The sequence below is a fragment of the Enoplosus armatus genome, chromosome 22 (assembly GCF_043641665.1).
Source record: "Enoplosus armatus isolate fEnoArm2 chromosome 22, fEnoArm2.hap1, whole genome shotgun sequence".
In the NCBI taxonomy this organism is placed as follows: domain Eukaryota; kingdom Metazoa; phylum Chordata; class Actinopteri; order Centrarchiformes; family Enoplosidae; genus Enoplosus; species Enoplosus armatus.
In genome coordinates this window covers 3,712,728-3,732,773 of record NC_092201.1, presented here as the reverse complement: position 1 = coordinate 3,732,773, position 20,046 = coordinate 3,712,728, and positions in this window count along the sequence as shown.

Below are 20,046 nucleotides of genomic sequence, written 5' to 3'. Positions count from 1 at the left end.
TGCTCTGATAGACCCACTTGTACGCTACCTGCCCAGCACCAAACGGCAGACAAAGTTAGCGACTGGCTGGTGAACTTAATGGAACAAGCTAGCTGCTATGAGCCAGTTGGTGGAGAGCAGAAACAGATGTAAAAGGAGAGTGAATATTGTACTGGCATTGATCAGGTGGACAGAAACACGACTCCAACTGAATGCTAACTTCGCTCCTTGTCAGCTGTAAAAGGTAAAAGGTAGCTATTTGCTCACATCTTCGTTATAACAACTTTATCATGTGATAATGTGTCATTGTTGTGTTTACAGCTTTTCTAAAAATAAAATAAATTATTATTGCTTTGACGTTGTTGGTGTACTCACAAGAGGAAAAAATCAGAAAGAGCAGAGACCAAGATATCCTGACTTTTAAGTCCCTAATATCGGGCAAGCTCCAAAAACACTGTATCCTACATTTCCCATGATGCAACTGATTATTGTCCATTAAAATCACCCTTTTTTCCAAACTTTGGAAAGCTTCTCCAGAGCCACAGAAGACTTTATACAATGGTTTTCATGTGTTATAGTGCACCTTGTGACGAGTAAACCAAACTTCATGTGTAAAATCAGTGATTAATCTGAAAAAAAAATTTCTATTTGTGAAATTATGAACTATTTTTCTGATACCCGTTCCATATCAATGAATTGCCCACCTGTCTCTGGATCAATCAACAATGGTTGAGCAATTCTGAGATTGAACTGAAGCCAGAAATCAGCTGCGATAAGTTGCTCCTGCTCCCCAGTGAGGCTCATGATAAGACCTTTGTCCATCTTTGCTCATCAGGAATTCATAGGTGGAATAATCCCTCCCCTGATAATTGTTTCATGGCTGTTTCCCCGCTGCCCCGGTCACTCTGCACTCACTCCAGTGTTTAGCATTCAGCTGCTACTAAAGATGTTAGCGTCCAAATGAATGTAGCGATGCTGCGGGGCCACAAAGAGCACTAATCTGAACTGACCCTGGTGGATTGTTCCGGAAAGCTGAGGAAGCTACGGGACAGATTAGGCTCCAGAAAGACAGAGATGGTGCAAGCAGAGATTAGTCGTGTACTAAGCAAGGATCGTTTCCCCCCGGAGGACCACACACTGACAGTGTAGCCATGTCACCATTGTCTCTAAGCCACCGCCACTGTGGACTCGGTGGCTATTGTCTCCGAAATCCTCCAGCGTTTCCCCAAAAACCTGGACTCAAGCCCTTTGATTGGCACTTGTCAGGGCTGATAGAGAGGGTGACGTGTTGGGAAAGGCTTCGATAAAGGAGCCCTGAAAGGAAAATCCCCTCCCCATGAATAATAAATTGGCAAGGATTTTCCTTTTTACTCCAGCCCGCTCCTATTCTGCCATTCTTCCAGGAGATAGAGGAGTGACGGCTCTGGGTGGCATCAGTGAATAGCCTCTGCACGCTGATTGTTTCGCTGATGCTCATCCCTTTCTCAAACACGCAAAGAAAGAGATACAAGTCCAACCTTCTTGCCTCTGTCTGGTGCGCTGGATGGTAAAGGGCAGGCAGTGTGTGTGTTGGAGAGAGTCGGAACGAAGGGTGGGCGGTGTGTGTGTGTGTGTGTGTGTGTGTGTGTTTATTGTCTTCAGCGGCCTTTTCGAAATCAGCGAGGGGATTTGACTCGGCCGCTCGCAGCCAAATCCAGCTATCTGCTGTGTTCAGATGCTGCGGTTGGTATGGTAACCTGCTCTGTGTGTGTTTTAGATGGGCTCTTGTTTCCAGCTTGAACTGACCAGTAATCACTGCTGTGCATTCATGGATTAGGCCGTGTTGGAGGTTAGGATAGCAGGGTTTCAAAAGGAGGAAAACAAATCCTGAATAATTTTAGTCGCGGTTTCACCCTGCTTTAAAGATTGTACATTACAGAAACTGTCTGGACTTTATAGATTTTAACGAGTCAGTTAACAGTTCGCTTATTTGACACGTGCAGCATAAAAAACTTAGAAAACACAACCAAAAGCAGCACTGGTTGTTGCTCAAGGAGTCAATAACTCCATGACTTACCGTGATGCAGCCTAATGCAGATAACTTGAATAAAAACGAGAAACCGTAAACCGACCGTCACCGTGGAAGGTTGAAAAAGACAGAAATTGTTGTAAATGAATAAATATTCCAGCAGTAAGCGAGACAGTGACTTGAGTTTTCTCAACTTTTATCCAAGTTGTGTTTTCCTCCGACACTGCTGTCGCGTATTCACCTGCGCAGACTTATTATTCTTTTAAGAGTATAGCAGATATCTGCTAGTCTGCTAACTAATTTCCCACCGTAAATGTCTGTAATCAACTCCAGTGTGTTTCTGTAATTGTCTGACTTTGATTGTGTTGTCTGTGTTTGCATATGTGTTGTAAACTTGGTCTCAAATTTGTGAAAACTTTTCCTTAATTTGTTTGTGTTTTGTCCACTTGAATGTGTTTTCTTGAGTTGCAGTGCGCTGAACCGCCATCCCTCTTGGTCTGTGATGAACACGTCACATTAATCATGACGTCCCTGTCCCCACACATTTGGTTCATGTTGCATATGAAAAAGCAGAAGAAATGATGAATTCTGCGCTCTAAAGATGAACACATTTCTCATCCCGTCGTCCGTCGTGGTGACATTGAGACTTGAGCAGCACGCGGAGGCTGATGGCAGCGCGTGATTGTGTGCAGCGTGGTGGAAGACGGCCCGTCAAATGAGACATGGCACCATCAATCTGGGCTGCTGACCTCTGCGCGCTCACTGAGGGGACAAATGAATCCACGCCGCCATGTTTGGATGACTCTGCTGCCTGTCAGCTACTCGACTGGTCAAGCTTTCTCCTCCTAATGAATAAAAAATGTATCACATTAGAATTATCGCTCATGCGCAAACACAAGTAACGCTCAGATTTGCAAAAGTAGCGTGAAGAAAGGAGTCTGAAACTTTAATGGAAGCTGTTGCAATAAACAATCCCAGCACTCCTTAAGCTCAAGTCTGCATTGATGGTGCTCTTTGTCTCTGCTCGGCTACACCAAGAAGTGTATTCTGTGGACTTTATATTCAGAGATAATGGGACCCTTAATTGGTCGGTAGCTGACAAAATGGATGGCTGTTTAAGTTTCAGGGCGGCCGTTCCTTAGTCAGACTCTGAAAGGCCTGAAAGGAGATGTGACTGTGGCATTTAGGAGAACAATGTGATGAGAATTAGTGTTTATTAAAGGAACAGAAATGGGTTTTAGTGCTTTTTACTAAGTGGCTACTTCCACGTAGACGGCCATGAATGCAGATGTGGTCTTCCTGGTTCAGGATTGTAGTGATTACAGTGTTTATATTTAAAAAGTTAACCCCTAAATACTTTTCAGACAGAGCAGGAGACGGCTAGATGCAAGACTTCATTAGATGTTTTATGTATTTTATGTCTCCAGGTTCCAGCACAGATGAAGGGGGCCCCACCGAGGAGGAGTCCAATTATCCAGGATGGAGGGACCAGGTCGAGTCCTCAGCAGGAGGAAGGAGGTCCGGGAGTCTTGACCACTGGACTGAAGAAAAGGACAGACGGATGGAGGAGAGGAAAACAAAGGTGCTGAACATGCTTTCCAAACTGCAGGACGACGGGCCTCATCGGCCAAATAGCAACAAAGGTCTCTCCAACTTTGAGGAATGTGAGTTAATATCTTACAAACATGAGATGAAAAGAGATAATTTTCTGCCTTAAAACAAAACTTTGGCCATTTTCAATCTTAATCATTATAATAGATAGATATAAGAAAACAGGGTCCTGGTTGAAACGTGTTGTACTTAACTGTTTAAAATCTATCTCTGCCGGCCAACACTCTTCTCCTGTTCACACAATAGATCCGTGCAGGAAAACCGACGCTTTTACCAACACTCCTCTCAGCTCTAAAAATTTCCCCTCAATTACAGCACTTGATTTTTTAGAATTGCCTTTTTTTTGCAAATAGGAGTTTAGCCAGGAGTTCTCCAGTTTCCCTCAAGTGCCTAATTTCTGGCATCCAAGCCTTTGTGAGCGCGCTGGGGCCGGCGGCTCCGACAATAAGCATCCACACCTAAGGTCAAGGCTGAGGGGCCGGCCCTCTGCAGAGGACGGTCGGGTCAGAGTTCTCCCGTGAGTGCTGGCACCCATGAATGGGACTGATTGGACAGGTAATCAAGCAGGATGAAGAACCCTGCAGCTGGCCTTACTATTCTGCTGCGAGGTTATTACTGATGGAAAGCTTTTGTTGTGTTACAGGAGTACGGACTTTAGTTTGCGTGTGTGCGTGTCATGGTACTTTTATTCACGTAAAACCCAGGTTGAGTTTCATATATGTATGTTTATATATGACAAGTCATCCTTTGGGAGTCTTTGCTTCCTTAAATAACGTTTTATCGGGCTACAGTTTGGTGTAGTGTTGGAGGATTAAGTTTACGATAAGGGTAAGGACAGAGTAATTGTCATTGTTTACCGCTTTTACTAATTTTCACCAAATTTAAGACTGATTTTCAAAAGAAACAGATTGTTTTAAACTGATTTTATGTCCCAACGCATCTTAAAGTCTCTCTGTTTTCTGCTGCCAGAAAGCAGGAAGAAGAAGTGTACAGTAAACAAGCTGTGGTGTCTCAACAACTACTGGATGAAGTGCCATGAAATTAGGTACAGATTTCCACGATCCCCAGAGGATTAATCCTAATGACATCTCGCGCCTACATTTGAATTTCTTTGGTGTATGACCAAACACCTGCAAAACCAGTGACTTTCCCATCTGCTTCAGTAGCATTTTGTGTCGAGTGCTGATTAGCAAATGTTAGCATGCTAACACGCTAAACTAGCACAGTGAAAATGCTAAACATCAGCATGTTAGTATTGTCTTTGTGAGCATGTGAGCATGTTTACATTAGCGTAAACTCTGATTAATTTAAGTTTTAATTAGGTCTGGATGAGGGTTAGATTAGCTCTACAATAAATTGTTATTTATCTATTACTACAATTTATCACTACAATTCTATCATATATAAGATGATTTTACTTAAATATTTTAAATCATTATACATTTTTTGTGTGTAAATTAACTTTTCACAGTAGGTACAAAGGAACATTTATCACAAGAACAATTGATGAAATACTATTTAAGTATTTTCACACCTTTTGTCTTTCACACATACATATTAATATCTTATGAAGATGTGTTTTTATCAAAAACAAACTTTGCTGTTAAGGTTAATGATTGTTTAGGTTCAGTTTATAATGAAGTTCCTCATAATACTGGAAGCACAACAATGTGTGAAGTGGCTGCGCTCGCTGTGCTCGTGTTTGTGGGTGTGGTGTGTTTACAAAGTGTTTACATTTTTCACGGCTGAATATTCACCAGGGTCCTTTTGTTTTGTCGCGTGTGTGTCCTTGCACACACACACATGTGGTGTGTGTGTGTGTGTGTGTTGACTACCTCTTCTCCAGACACTTGTAACTGTGGCTCCTCATTAGGCTCTGAAAGGGCCCAACTGGTCATAATTGTCTCTTTTTCGGTCCAACACTGACCACTTGCCAAAGGGTTCCCAAAACAGAGAAACCCCCTCCTCCCCGCTACCACCCACCTATAACTTCCTGTACTCTGCCACCATCCATCCATTCAACTCTGTGGCCCTCCAGGCTGTCTGCAGCCAGCGGCGTTTATGTTTAGGATTGTATGTGTGTGATAGTAGGTAAGATGCAAAAATACAAGTATAATATACCAATAATAATGATGATATAATAGAAAATAACTATTATATATATAATAAATATCGTTACATTCATGCTGTATCACCACAGACACAGTTAGCGACTAGCTGGTGAACACAGTGGAGACCAAAAAAAGAACTAGAAGAGAGGGAATAATGTGGTATCTGGTGGATGTGTAAATAAGCAACTATATAACTAAAAGGTGATAACATTGCATGTAGGTGTTGTGCTCACAGCTTGTTTCTGATGCCCCTAAGAGGCCAAAAACAACAGTTATTGCAGGTTTAACATAAAAAATATTCGAGACAATGCTGTAATAATTGTTGAGATACTCATTTAGTTGCTTGCTTTTATATGTGAAAAGACTGGAATTAGCCAATTATATAGGCTTTTTTTTTTGGACTTTATTGGAAGCCAGTTTCTCCTCATGGCCCCGTCATTTGTGACCACGTTGGACGACCCAGACTGAGCGGACTGTGAGTGCATGCAGAACAGGGTGACACTGATGTCAAGTAGCTGTGGTCTCCATTGTGTTGCCACAGAGCAGCAGCTAGCGCCTGTTATCCAGCGTCTGAGTGTGCTGCGAGGGACTCTGTGGGCCTCTGATGAATGCCAATGTTGATATGGAACACCTGGCGGCCTTAAAGCCAGCCTCGCTTTGACCCCACCCACCACCACCGGCCTATATTACTGTCTTTTACCTGTGGGCGGAGATCGTGCCTAATTGTTGTTGTGAATGAGCCAAGAAAAAAAAGAAAGATACGGCCCGACTGAGTGAACAAGAAAGACCAGTCGCTTAAAAGAGAGATGAAGGGAGCTTACGGCAATAGTGTGAGGTGGTTGTGAATGTGTGTGTGTGCGTGTGTGTGCAGGAGGATGTCCCTAATGGGTGTTCGGGTACAGTGCCTTTATGTAACCCTTGTTTGCTCAGCCTTTGGTCTGGAATACCTCTATGTATTTACCATCAGTCCAGAATGACTGGGCAAACAAACAGCTCGCCTATTGATGAGCAGCAGCGTGGAATATACCCGCTGTATTCACGAGAGAGAAAAAAGGGACGGGGGTAGAGGGAGAGAGAGCAAAGTAAATCTGTCAAAGAGTCTATTATACGGTGTCCAAACAGAGCGCGCCCTCCACAATGGCCTTATTAATGGCACAATGTCAAGGAGCGGCAGGGCAATAATAGCAGATGATTTTGCTTTGTGAGGTTATCTCTGGAGATCTGGTATTGCAGTACAGCAGATGATTTGGACTCTGGGGGCATATCGGTGTGGATCTGCGGCAGGAGCTGATTGGGCGTAGGCGTGTGTGTGTGTGACACGCTGTAAATGTGTGTGCGGATGGCATAAGTTGTGGTTTGTGGCTAATGGCGTGCAGCCAGAGACAGGAGTGTGGCCGCTACGTGTGTCTTTGTTTGTTTTCCTACCAGAGCTCTAACCCCCTTCAACACACACACACACACACACACACGCCTCAGTCTTTTTGGAGAAAGTGTGGGGGGGGGGTCGTGTGTTCATGGAGCAACAACAGCCTGCAGGAGAATGCTGCCAAATACTGTCACCCTCTTTTACATTGTAGTACCCACTCAAGAGAAACCAGCACACGCTTCCAAACTCTGCTCTGGTTTTTTACAACACCAGTGAGGCACTCTGAATATTGATGTACCAGTCCTCAGTTTTTGACAGTAATTACAAAGTAAGTACAGAGTAATTGACAAAATATGTGCCTCCTGTGACCATCAAAACTAAACTACCAGGAGAGGTTTGCTTGTTTGGAAAACGTAAAAACGGATCGTTGTAATTTCTTGAACGGACGATCAATGCTGTTATTTTGTGATTTAATGTGTCTTTTTTTGACACCTATCAACACAAAAAGACCCTTAAATTTCAAGTGAAAAACGGACACCTAATATCTACTTACAAAAAGTCACATTTAAAATCCTTTCATACTTTTTCTAGGTGTTCAAAGTCACTCACTCTCTCACTGACTCACTCTGTTGTCTAAACAGTTTTCTGTAAAGTGAGCACACGTATGAATCATGATTATGTGTCACATAACGGTAATTTAAAAAGGCAAAGCGTTCCCTATTTATTATTATTTATATTTATAAAATGCAAATAAATGTGTGAGCATCTTTCCTTTAAGTTACTATGTAGTTTTACTGATAGTAACAGGGACATTTCTACTAAATCATATCATTAAACTCATGTAAAGACAGATGGAACATTAACTTTACTGCTTTACAAATTGATGATGAAGTAGTTTACTTTTAAAGCCCAAACAGAAGAGCACACTCACATTTAATCTACTGTCCATGTGCACATGCGTCTGACTGCTTCACCAGGAAACCTGCTCAGGTCCCTTCTACTGCACCTCCTGCTGGTCTGCTGCAGTCAAGTGTTTTCCCTGTAACGCTTTTATCAGATAAGATTTCGATCTTTACCTTTTGATGCGGCGCCTGTTCAAAACGCCCAACAATAGCTCATTCTATGCTATTGTGAAATGATGACGCTTGGCCTGGTTTACAGGTCTGCTTTGACACTCAGGCCTCTCACCTACTTATCTTACAGAGCCACACTTCATATTTTACGGCTTTGTCTTGTCGCATTGAGGCAGTAGATTTACAGCATCATCGCATATTTAAACCCAAAACATCCCATAAACCCATTTCTCATAGACTTGCAGCAGTTAAAAATCGGTTTAGACTCGGTTTATCTGTGTGTGTGTGTGTGTGTGAATGCGATTTGCTCTTAATCACATATTTTAGGGCTGTATATGTGGGGCATGTTGCACTCTTACATTCTCCTGCTATTTAAAAAGGGGGTCACCTCCTCTTCACTGCTGAATGTGACCTTTGTTAAAGGAATTATGGGACATTTTATACAGTGTGATGATGAGCAGAAACAAAAGTCTGGGATTAAGCGGGAAAGAGAGCAACAAACAAGTGAACTCGTTAAAAACACAATAGACCCCTGTGTGTGTGTGTGTGTGTGTGTGTGTGTGTGTGTGTGTGTTATAAATTGCATCCAAGCTCTGACACTGTTTCACAAGTCAGTTACGGAAGTGTTTTTAGTGTAAACTCACATTAGTAAACTCTGTGATTTGTTTTAAATTACAGCACCAAACTCTTCAGTATGATTTAACATTTTTCAAAACTAATTGCATGACAGAACCTGAGTGTCAGGACTGATACCAAGACAAGACTTTGCTGATATACTGAGGAATATTAACTATACTTCTCAAACAGTCATACAAGAATTTTGCCTGAATGAAATACAGTCTAAATTCTTGGATATATTTGTGGGAACAGCATCTGAGCTGTTGCTAGGAAACACAACAGCGTCGCTAGGAGACATGCTGCTAACTTCCGCGGCGTGCTACCGACTATATGAGATGTTTTTTTTCTCCTTTTTAATCAAACACATATCGCTGGTTATGCACCGTTAGTAGTTTAAGACATCTGTCACAACATTCAACATTTTGGAGGACTTATGCTATTAAAGTCGAGATGAAATAAAAAATTCCCTTTTAACCCTTTTAGATCAGATCCCCGGTCATATTGTGCACCCATCTAACAATCTATTTTTTTGTCTTCTTATATCAAAATCCAACCAATTTTCTTCCTGTAAAACCAACCAATAATATCATGACATCCACCCATCAATCAAGCTAAGATTCATTAGTTAGCTAGCTAGCAACAGCATGGTACGTCGGTTATGACACGTCCACTTTTCGTCGTCCAAATCAAATTCCTCCCAACGTTACGTCCCTTCTTTTGGAAATACGTCACGATGACGTTAGATACTCTCAAAATGCCGTTTCATCGCAACTTTAAGTTTGTATCCCACTTGGAAAGAGGAAGTTAGCAAGCTAGGCTAACTAGCGTCCACTCCGACAGTAGAGGCTAACGGAGGCCTAGCTCGCTAACATTATTATTCTCATGTTATTTCAACACCTATTGGTTTTCTATAAAATGTATCATTGAACAAAAGAAGCCAAACTTCTCAAATATTAAATCACAACTAACTGATCAAGAAAATAAGTGAACAAGACGGTGACTCTGACGGGACGTTTGATGCCAGCTTTCTTTACCTGACAGCTTGTGACACACACTCTGGAGGTCACAGAGGGAAATATAAATCATACACAGATGAGTACCAATAGTCGTCAGACGAGCAGTCAGCGGTGTTTTTCATCTGTCAGCTGCCGACGTTGAAAATGACGTCCAAGTGTGTGTTAAATGAGTTGTGACCCGTCGCTGTTTGCAGCTCGCAGACCGGTGCACGAGCAGTGACTCTGCAAGAGAAAAGGAACAAAACAGAAAAACAAACGCCACTGAAAGAGTGAACCTCCCTGCTCATCATCATCATCATGGCCCCATTCTTCCTCTCTCAATTGCAACTGAATCGCCTCGGTCTCATTACAGATTATGGCCTCAGCAGAGTGACTCTCCCCTTTCTCTCGCCTTTCTCCACACAGTCCCTCTCTTGATTAACATTTTCTGCTAGGCTTCACACCAAAGGCACAACCTGTGCGCTTTAAAGGCAGGGTGAAAAAAAAAGCCATCAAGCGCTGGAGTGGAATCAGATAAGGCTATCAGGCAGGAGGCTTTACTGCCTCGGCTTTGTCCCGCTCCTCCACCCGCCCTCGCTTCCTCCCTCAATCTCTCACTCCACTGCACCTTTTGTCCGGCTGATTCCCTGACGGAGTGCTCCCCTCAGCCAGGGACCCCCGACCTCCTCCAGCACCACTGCACTGCAGCAGGCCCACTGTGTGTGTGTGTGTGTGTGTGTGTGTGTGTGGTCAGGGCTGATGTTGAGGTTGAACTTTCTTAAACTTCATGCTTCATTCACAGAACAGCATATCCTCTGCATTTTAGACAGAATTCACCCTAATGACATACCATCACAGTGTATATCATAGCAAATACTTTAAAATGTGTCCTAGTTTTATGATATAACATATGTAATATGGTTTCCGGTACAATCGCTGATTAGAGATCTCGCTAAACCGCCTTTACAATAAACCCCATAATTAAAAAAAACTAAATTGAGAATAACTCACTAAAAGCATCAGAATGACCAGAAAAATTTACTGACGTACAGATAAAAACAAGGACAACAAAGCTGAAAATAAACTTAGAACTATTACGGACATACAAGTAGGTGAAAATATAGGTGTGTATATATAAATATAGGTAAAAAACAGATTCATATTTTTATTGCCAAGTAGGTTTTCACATACAAGGAATTCTCCTTGGTGTCGTGGTGCATTAACAGTCAAAATAAACAATGTAAGAAAATAGAAAACAAGTACTGTAAAAGTCAAGAGTCACAAATCTAAAGTGAAAAGCTGGACAGTGTTTGTCATGAAGAGGATGAAATGTGCAAAATATTGTGAACGGAAAAAATGGAAGTGTGTAAAGAAAAAAAGAGAAACGTGAGAAAATAAAAACCTAGAGATTTGCAAAAATGTGTGTTAATGTAACGCACTGAGTCAGATATGGAGACTACATTAATATAACATGTGGTGTCCATGGGGTGGGATAACAGTCGGGGTCAGTGGGGGGGGGCCGGGCCCGGGTCAGGAAGAGGTTTACAAGGTGTATGAATGAAGATAAGTCAAGTATCTTAAAATTGAATTTAAACATAGTGTGTGAGTAAATGCTCCTCCACCTGTGGAAATAAGATGGACTCCTCCCTAAACACACACGCCTGAGTGGTTGTGGACGGTCAGTATGATAAACCACCACGGGTCCCTTTTTAAAATCTTTTAATATCTGTGTTTCTGGACTCTGAAGTCACCGCAGGTCAGCTGCTGACTCTCCTCCAGATGGTCCGTGAACCTCAACCTCAGCCTGGCCGGCTGTAAAACAGAGAAGGTGGATCCATTCACTCTCTCACACAAGCTGCCGTTTCGCTTTAGCAGATTGACCAGCGCACTGATGCAGCCACCATGTGAATGTGCGTCTTTAAATCCCTGCCTGGTCCCATGCGGTCTGAGCGGCGGCTGCATGTGTGACTCCAGATCCTCGTCCCGCAGCCCCGTCCTCAACGCAGATATTTGCAAACAGATGCGTGAAGCCAGGCCGCAGGTTTTTTGATCAATCAAGCTTTAACAAGTCAAGTTGACTCGATGCGAATGTAATATTTTGCATGTGAAAGGACGAGGCCACGGAAGGCCTGGTTTTGATTAGGCCTAAGCTGATAAATGGCAGATTCAAACAGCCCCCCTGCTATTGCAGAGAAACCCCAGAGGTCCAGGGGTTTAAGTCCAGACTGATATCAACTCTGTTGCTCCTCTTTCTTCTCCAAACCAATGAATAGATCCATTATTCAGTAGACTCATTCTCATCTCCTAAATTGAAGTGGCAGCAGCTTAAAAGCCCCCATTTTCAACCCCCTTTTTTTTCCAAGTCGCTCTCCCTCCCAAATTTGCCTACTGAAATATTCATAGGTGTTGTTAGCCTCAGTTTGTCCTCCTCATGTTATCACTGTTTTTATATTGGAGACTTTAACATTCATCATTACATTTGAGTTAAAGAAATAGACAGTTAAAAGTCTTTTTGAGTCTTTTGAGGATTATGAACATAAAAGAGTCATAAAAAGAAAAATGAAAACAGTTGCTAATGTCTGTGGCTTGTACGTAATAATCAAACTTGAGCTAAGGTGTTACTGGTTACACATGTAGGACTGCAACAACTATTTTGAACATCTCATTTAATCATTTGGTCTTTAAAATATGTGAAAACAGTGAAAAAGCCCGACGTGACGTCCTCACGTGTCTCATTTTGTCCAACTAACGGCGCAAAACACAAAGATATTCAGTTTTAAATCACATAAAACAAAGAAAAGCAGCAAATACTCATACAATATTCATGTTGTAATTGTTTGCCACAGTAAATATCTTTTTCCTGATAAAGCAGAATATTGTGGTTTACTTCTTGGCCGCTGCATCTCCACCATCTATTCAGCAGCCAAGTGCCACTCTGCCCCCCCACAATCAAGGCCAACTGGACTCCCTGTGAACCACTCGCCCTGTATTGTCCACCCTCCGTGACCTCAGTGCGACCAGAGGAGAGAAATATTGCTCTAATCCACTCTGCACACACACATGCTCACACACGGAGACGCCTAATGTTGTTACTCAAGCTGGAAATCATATATTATATATCAGGTATAAAATGTGAAACATAGAACAAATAACCATCTTTTACTCAGACATTTTTGTTCTCATGCAGCCAGAAAGTTCATACGCTTTCTACAAGCTCTAAAGGTTTGTCTTTGTCTTCTTCTCTTTGCAGTCGACTTTTTGGCAAAGTATTGCATTTTCAGCCAGGAGAAGCTGGCGGAGTACAAAAGAGCTTTTGAAGCAGTAAGTGAAAAGGCATTTAGACCCTTTATATTCCAGATTTTCTCTTTCACTCTCTGTAATATGTTGAATTAAGAATAAGGTGATTTTTTTTTATCTTTCTTAATATCCATCACAGTTTCCTAGAACTGAAGTTGACATATTTAAATGACTTGTTTTGTTGTTAAGAAGCTGAAACAAGTGCATTTTTTGGCATTTTTGCTTTAGAAAATGACTTAAACAATTAACTGATTGTGGCAGATTAATTTTCTGTCAATCAACTAATTGATTCATCAACTATCGTTTCATCTAGATCAGTGACTTTGCCTCTTAAACCTTTTAAAATCGTTCAAATGAAGCAAAGTGATCTAGATGATGATGATGATGATGATGATGCCGATGGTCTTTCTTCGCAGGAGGACAGCGATGGTGACGGCTACATCTCCTGCCTTCAGGCTCTACTTGCTCTGAAAAACATCATCCCTCCAGAGCTGCTGTCTGACGAAGAGGAGATCTACGTCTACAGGGTCGACGCATGCAAATACACACACACACACACACACACACACACACACACACACACACACACACACACACTGCTCAATCAGATTCTCCAACCCACCTAATCGTCATAAAAATGGCTCAATTCTTTCATTAAAGCTACTTTTACAATAATGAGAAAAATGCTAACATCTTCAGGCTAACGTGACAATGCTAACATTCCTATGTTTCGCAGGTTTAATGTTTACCATCTTAGTTCAGTGTGTTTATATGCTAACAAATGCTAATTAGCACTAAACACAAAGTTGGGTCATTAGTTTTTGCAGGTATTTGGTCATAAACATTTTGACCTGATGATGGCACTAGAGGAAAAGTCACAGAATCAGCAAAATCAGTAGGATTCCTCCTCTGGGGACCATGAATGTCTGTGCAAACTTACATGTTGAGATATTTCAGTCTGAACCAAAGCGGTGGGCTGACCGCTGCTCTCACGTCAGCGATCATCTAAACTCCAGCTTTTTGTTGTAGATCCTGGAGGTGGTGGACTTCAGAGTGGCAGATGGGCTCGTGGACCTGAGGCTCTTTGCTGTGATTGCCAGCCTGGCACAGAAAGTAGCCACCATGGAGTAAGTGACCGTCGGCAGACCCACTCTGAACTCCTCAATGAGGCCGGAAGAGGAGCCCCTGACCAGCCATAAATAAGAACGAGTGTGAAGAGAGAGTGTGTGTGTGTGTACGTAAGTTCGTTCCGGTGATTTTGTCGTCGTGTGTGGGGCTCCCTTTGATCCCCTGTCCCCTTCTGTCTTCAGACGTTTTACGTGACTTTAGAAGTCAAAGTTAAGAGTTTGGATGTGACAACCGCACATTAACACTGAAATTATGAATCTATTAGTCGAACAACAGAAAATGAATCTACAACGTTGAAATCAGGTCATTTATCGAGCAAAAATGCAAAACATAGTCTGGTTTCAGCTTCTCACATGTGAGGATTTGCTGATTTTCTCTTGTTTTAGTCACTTTAAATTGAATGTATTTATATTATATACACCTTGGACTATAAAATGGGTTGTTTTGTTTTACTTTTTTCTCATTTTCTCATCCCCAAATATGCAGATTGAACTAGAGCCGCAACAATTAGTCAATTAATCAATGTGAGGATTTGACACCATACATGACAGTAAGAGTTTCGGACTGTTGGTCGAACCAAACAGGACATTTGAGGGTGTTAACTAACCCTAACGAGCACTTTTCACAACAAATTGATCAAGAAAATAATCTGCAGATTAATCGATAATAATAGCAGATTGCTGCCCTAGCTTGAACCCTGTGCAGACAGAACTCGGTCTCAGCGTCCTTGTGTCTCTACATTATGCCCCATATGCCGCAGATTCCCACACACATCGCCTCTTTCCTGCCCTGGGGTGTATAGCTTCCTACAGACAGGAGCGTGTGGAGCCAAGCCTACTCTGGAGGTCTCCGAGGGTCAAGGCCTGCTCCCAAAGCCCTCACCCCGGTGTGAGAGCTCCCTCTCAGCGAGGACAGGGCCAGGGTCATGGGTCCTCTGATTTACGGCCAGCCCTTTGTGTGGTGTGTTAGAGGAGGCCTGTAGACTGACTGCCCCACTGGCACGGAGAGACCAGGGTGTCTGCTCTGTATAGAGGCAATTATAGTAATGATAATGAATGACCATATTAAACCTCTTTTCACAAAACTCCTTTTTTGCAATTTAAATAATAAGAAGAGAGAAGATCAGCACTCATAATGCCAGCTCCCAAACAAGGAGAAAACAATAGCATCCTTCTGTCATCTCATCCCAACTGAACTAAATTGATCCTCTTACCTGTTTCAGTTAATCCTGTTGTCTCTAATCCTATTTTAGAAATGAGCTGCAACAGTAGTTACACAATCAGCCTTTCTGATCATGTAAGGCTTTGAAATCTGAGGAGGCGCCTCCCACATTTTTATATATATATTTCTTTTTCTTCTTCCAATTTTACCTCGCACTAATTGCACCCCCTCTCCCCCCCCCCCCCCTTCACTCTCTTTTCTTTTCAACTTTAACTGTCCGTCCCCTTCGTGTCTCTAGTCTCTCCGGCTCTCTTGTTGCCTACCTCTCACCCTCTGTGCCGTGCTGTTTTGGCCCTTGACTCAGCCCATCTGTCCCTGTATAGCATTGTGTCTCCCCAACAAGTCCACCTCACACAGCGCCACATTCCCTCAGGGCAAGTCACATGATCTGCCAAGAAGCACATTGCCATACAGGATTCCCAAACTGCATCAGTGGAGCCGTCGCAGTCATTGTTATTGTCACTCTCATCCCTTGTTGCTTGTGTTGGATTTGTGAGCATGCATGCGTGCACTGAGGGTTACTGTAAGTCTCCTCTGTTCCTGGAAATTCACTGGACTAAATGAGTCAGGGAGCGAAGGAGCACTAATGTTGGAGAAAACATGAGACAGCAGAACCAAGACCAGCTCCCCCGCCACATAAGCTGTGTACGACAATACGAGTCCCTCCTCCTCCAGAGAGTTCCCTCAGCACGGCGTCACGGCAGCCCGCTCAAAAACATCCCAAAACAACTCTCGGTTCTGTCAAGTCAAACTAGGTCAGAATATGTTTGCATCCCTTCAGCCCCCGCCTCGCTGTATACCGGCTCCCCAATGAGGAGACCGCCAAAATTTTGGGGGGTTACGTAAGCGAGAAGTCTGCTGTGTTGGCCTCAGCAGGGTGCCAGAGGAGGGCCGACAAAAGAAAATGGGTTAGGCTGCTATTATCCTCCTCGCAGTCCATCAGCGGTCCCCGAGCCCCTCGTTTACGCTAGCCATTATCACGCCAGTGTCCTTAGCGCACCAGCATTTGGACTCTTTTACTGCAAACCAAGTGCAATTAATGATCATTAGCTGCCCTGTCTCGCTTCATCCCCATCAAGCCCCTGCCTGCACCGTGGTTGGAGGACAAGGGCCAATCACAGAACTGGGAGCACTCGGGCGTGCAGTGCACTCGTTGGCCTAGCGCTTGGCCATTCTTCGCTCTAGCAGGCCATTGAGCGATCGGCGAGGAGGGGCTCATTAACACCGGGCGCTCGTTAGAGGAGGGTTGGCCGTCGCTGTGCCACACGCTGGACTGGAGAGCTCTGTCCCGACACAATCGGCCGTGTCTCCCTCTAATTATCAGAGTGGACCTAGATTTTGTTGGTCTGCGAGTGGTCACATTGCACCAGAGTGTGCCCTGGTCGCTTACTCCCCTCCCTAAAACTCCACATGAACCCCTCTCACCCTGCTCCAGCTCACCCCCTCCACCCTCACACCCACTGTCCCAAAACCAGAGCAGTTTTATCCGTTACTGCGGCGGGATGTCCACGTGTGCCCACGCATTGTTTGGCTGCCAGGCCACTGTGAGCAACCACAATGGGCTCAGAACACTTTATCATCACATCTCAGCAAACACAACATCGCACGAGACAGACCCGCCAAAAAATCACCCGCCGCCGCAAACAGATTGTCCTGAATTCATCAACCAAAGTATTTACCAACACTCCTATTTTTAGACAGATTTTACATTTTTATTGTGATTCACAACAACCATGATTGGACACACGCAGGCCTTGTTAAAGGTGCATTGCACTGATTTGACCCTTAAAGCTCATTCTACAAGTCATGTTTAACACTACTACTACTGTGACAACCATTGTTAATGTCCTCTGTGGCTCTGGAGGAGATTATGTCATCAGGGTTCCCTTGCTTTGCCTGGAGACACCAGATTTATAACAGAAAACCTGCATTACAAACTGAGGGTGTGGGCATTCACCAGACAGGAAGGGTGTAACGAAAGACGCTACTGAGTTGCATTATGGGAAGTGTAGGATCCAGGTTGACCCGTACTAGGGACTAAGAGTCAATCTCTGTTCTTGATTTAAGTCCCCCAACTTTCTGAAAACGCAGCACTAAATCAAAGGAGTACTTCTTTGAAAACGATGTTCTTTTGTATTATTTCACCAGCTGATACGATCATTTTTCTGTTTTCCTCCAGTGAGTTTATGCGATCACTAATCAGCGACATGGACTTCCGCTCGTTAGAAGTGAGGCTCTTCAAAGCGAAGGTTTGCATTTCCCAAATTCTCCTAAACTTCTGCTCTCTAATAATAACATGTTTACACTCTTGATTACCTCCATGGAACATCACTCTCACGTTAGTCACATTCATGCCACGAAAAGCACCTCCGCCTCTCTGTCATGCCTCCGCGGGTATAATTATAATGAAATAAATACTGGTAAACACTTTGAAGAGCAATTCCAAAGCATGCTTTGTAAAGCTAGCTTTTTTTTTTATATGAGAGACACTCAGCCCTCATGCATAGAAATGAGGGAAGCAAGCTAGAGGGAGAAAGAGAGGGGTGCTTTTCCCTTTTCATAGATTAGCACGGGCCTAATCTCATTAAAGTGCCCAGCAGTGAACATGCCGTCCACTCCGCCCAGCCCTCTAATCAGCCTGAGACACACGGCTCATCTCAGATGGACCGGGACTGGCCTACCAGCTGGCCGCTCACAAACAGGCCCGGCCCTCATTCATACAAGGAAGTACTGAGCGACTGAAAGGCAGGGGGAACATGAAAGCATGTGGCCATGGGTGTGGAAACTGAGCCGCTGGCCAGGTAGGGGAGGCTTTGTAATTATAGAGCTGTTAGGGATAGGGTTGTTAACTGGAGAGGTTGGGGGGGGGAATTGGCTAATTGCCAAGGATTACCCCCCCTCACACACACACATACACACACACCCTCCTTACCCCAACAATTATTACCTTGACTGCATTAACTGTGCAAACAGGTGCACTCACACAAGACTAGAAACAGGTTGAGGTAATCTGAGGCTACCCACAATAACACACTCAGCATACACCCACACACTCTCAACTGTGCTCAGAGTCCAAAGCCAGCTTTCCTTGTTTGTTTTTTTGTTTTTTTTAATCATATTGTCTAAAATGATTATTATGACTGGTGTAGCAACTGTTCCTGTTCCTCCTGGAGGAGCAGCAAGGAGACGCTGGAGCTCAGCAGGGCTTCATCAGCGCTGAGCAGCTGCTTCTGGAGCTGAAGGCCGGGGGAATCCATCTGGAGCAGGAGGCGGCCATCAGACGGGAGCTGCAGCACATTCCTCCTCTGGACCTGCTGGACTTTCTGGCCTACCTGCCCCTCTTCATGCTCATTCACAAGTCGGTCATCGCCAACCCCCTCGATGACTCCAGCAACCTCTGACCTCAGTCACTGTCAGGTATCAGCATTACTGCCGTTACTGCTGTTATCAGTCCCGTAGTGTGAAACACAAGAAACAGAGGGAAAGAGGGAAAAAGGGAATTCCTGACACTGACGATATCTCCCACTTGGTGAAAGGAATTACATAAATGTCAACAAAGTTTTGGCGTAATGGCTGTAAATGCACCACCGCTGGCAGTTACATCGACATAAAATCCAATATTAACGCTTCAGCCTGTGTTTTATATAAAATGAGCGATGTTGTTTATGTCTGGTTTCACTACAAATACACAACAAAATAAGCTAATTTAGGCTGTTTACCTGGTGTGACTACGAGGCTAGCAATGATGCTAACTACCTTAGAATATATATATATATACACACATACGTATAAGATTCTAACACACCACCAAGTATTGATTGTTTCATGTACAAAGACTTTATTTTGATTTGATTACACACATTGATTTATGGCGTAAACATCTTGCTTGGGTTTTGACTCCTGCAGAATCTACTTCCTTGATATTTTGATCATTAATAGAATAATAGGCGATAATATATGTGTATAGAAATCTCTACAAGACGAGGCAATGTTAAATGGACCTCTGTGGTTTCTGTTGCATACATGACATTTCATAGAGCTGTCTGAAGTGCTGTCTATGGTGCTGAAATGTTCTGCAGCTGTAAAAACTCCACAAACGTTCCCCGACAAGCTGCTTCAGAGGCTTCATGTACATTTTCTGATGCAACAACTGCTTATTGTTCTGGAGTAAAAGAAAAAAACAATATTAGAGCCGAGGGAGCGGCTCAGACTGTTGTCCTCTTCTATCCAACTTAATCAACACTGACGAACGATATTCAATGAGATATTCAACTAATATAGTTTGAGCCATTGTTTTGCCTCAGCTTTGCCAATTAGATATGGCCGCTCTCTCCTGCGGTTCATACACGCTTGACAGGCCGCCACGCAGGGAAAACGTAATGAGCTCTGACAGGCAGCAAACCAGGACTGTTAGATCCGGGACGTCCTGTAAGCAGCATATGTCATCATGTAAAACCCCCAAAAAGACAGACAGCCTAATGCTAAACCTGCTTTTTTGATTCTGCCGTTGATACTCTTTGAACTTACTTTGATGCTGAATAAAGATTATAATCAGTGTTTGTCTTCAGTGTCTTCATTTTTTTACTGGGACCTTTTAGGAACCTGAACATTGTGTTTATTCCACTCCGTCGCTAACAAG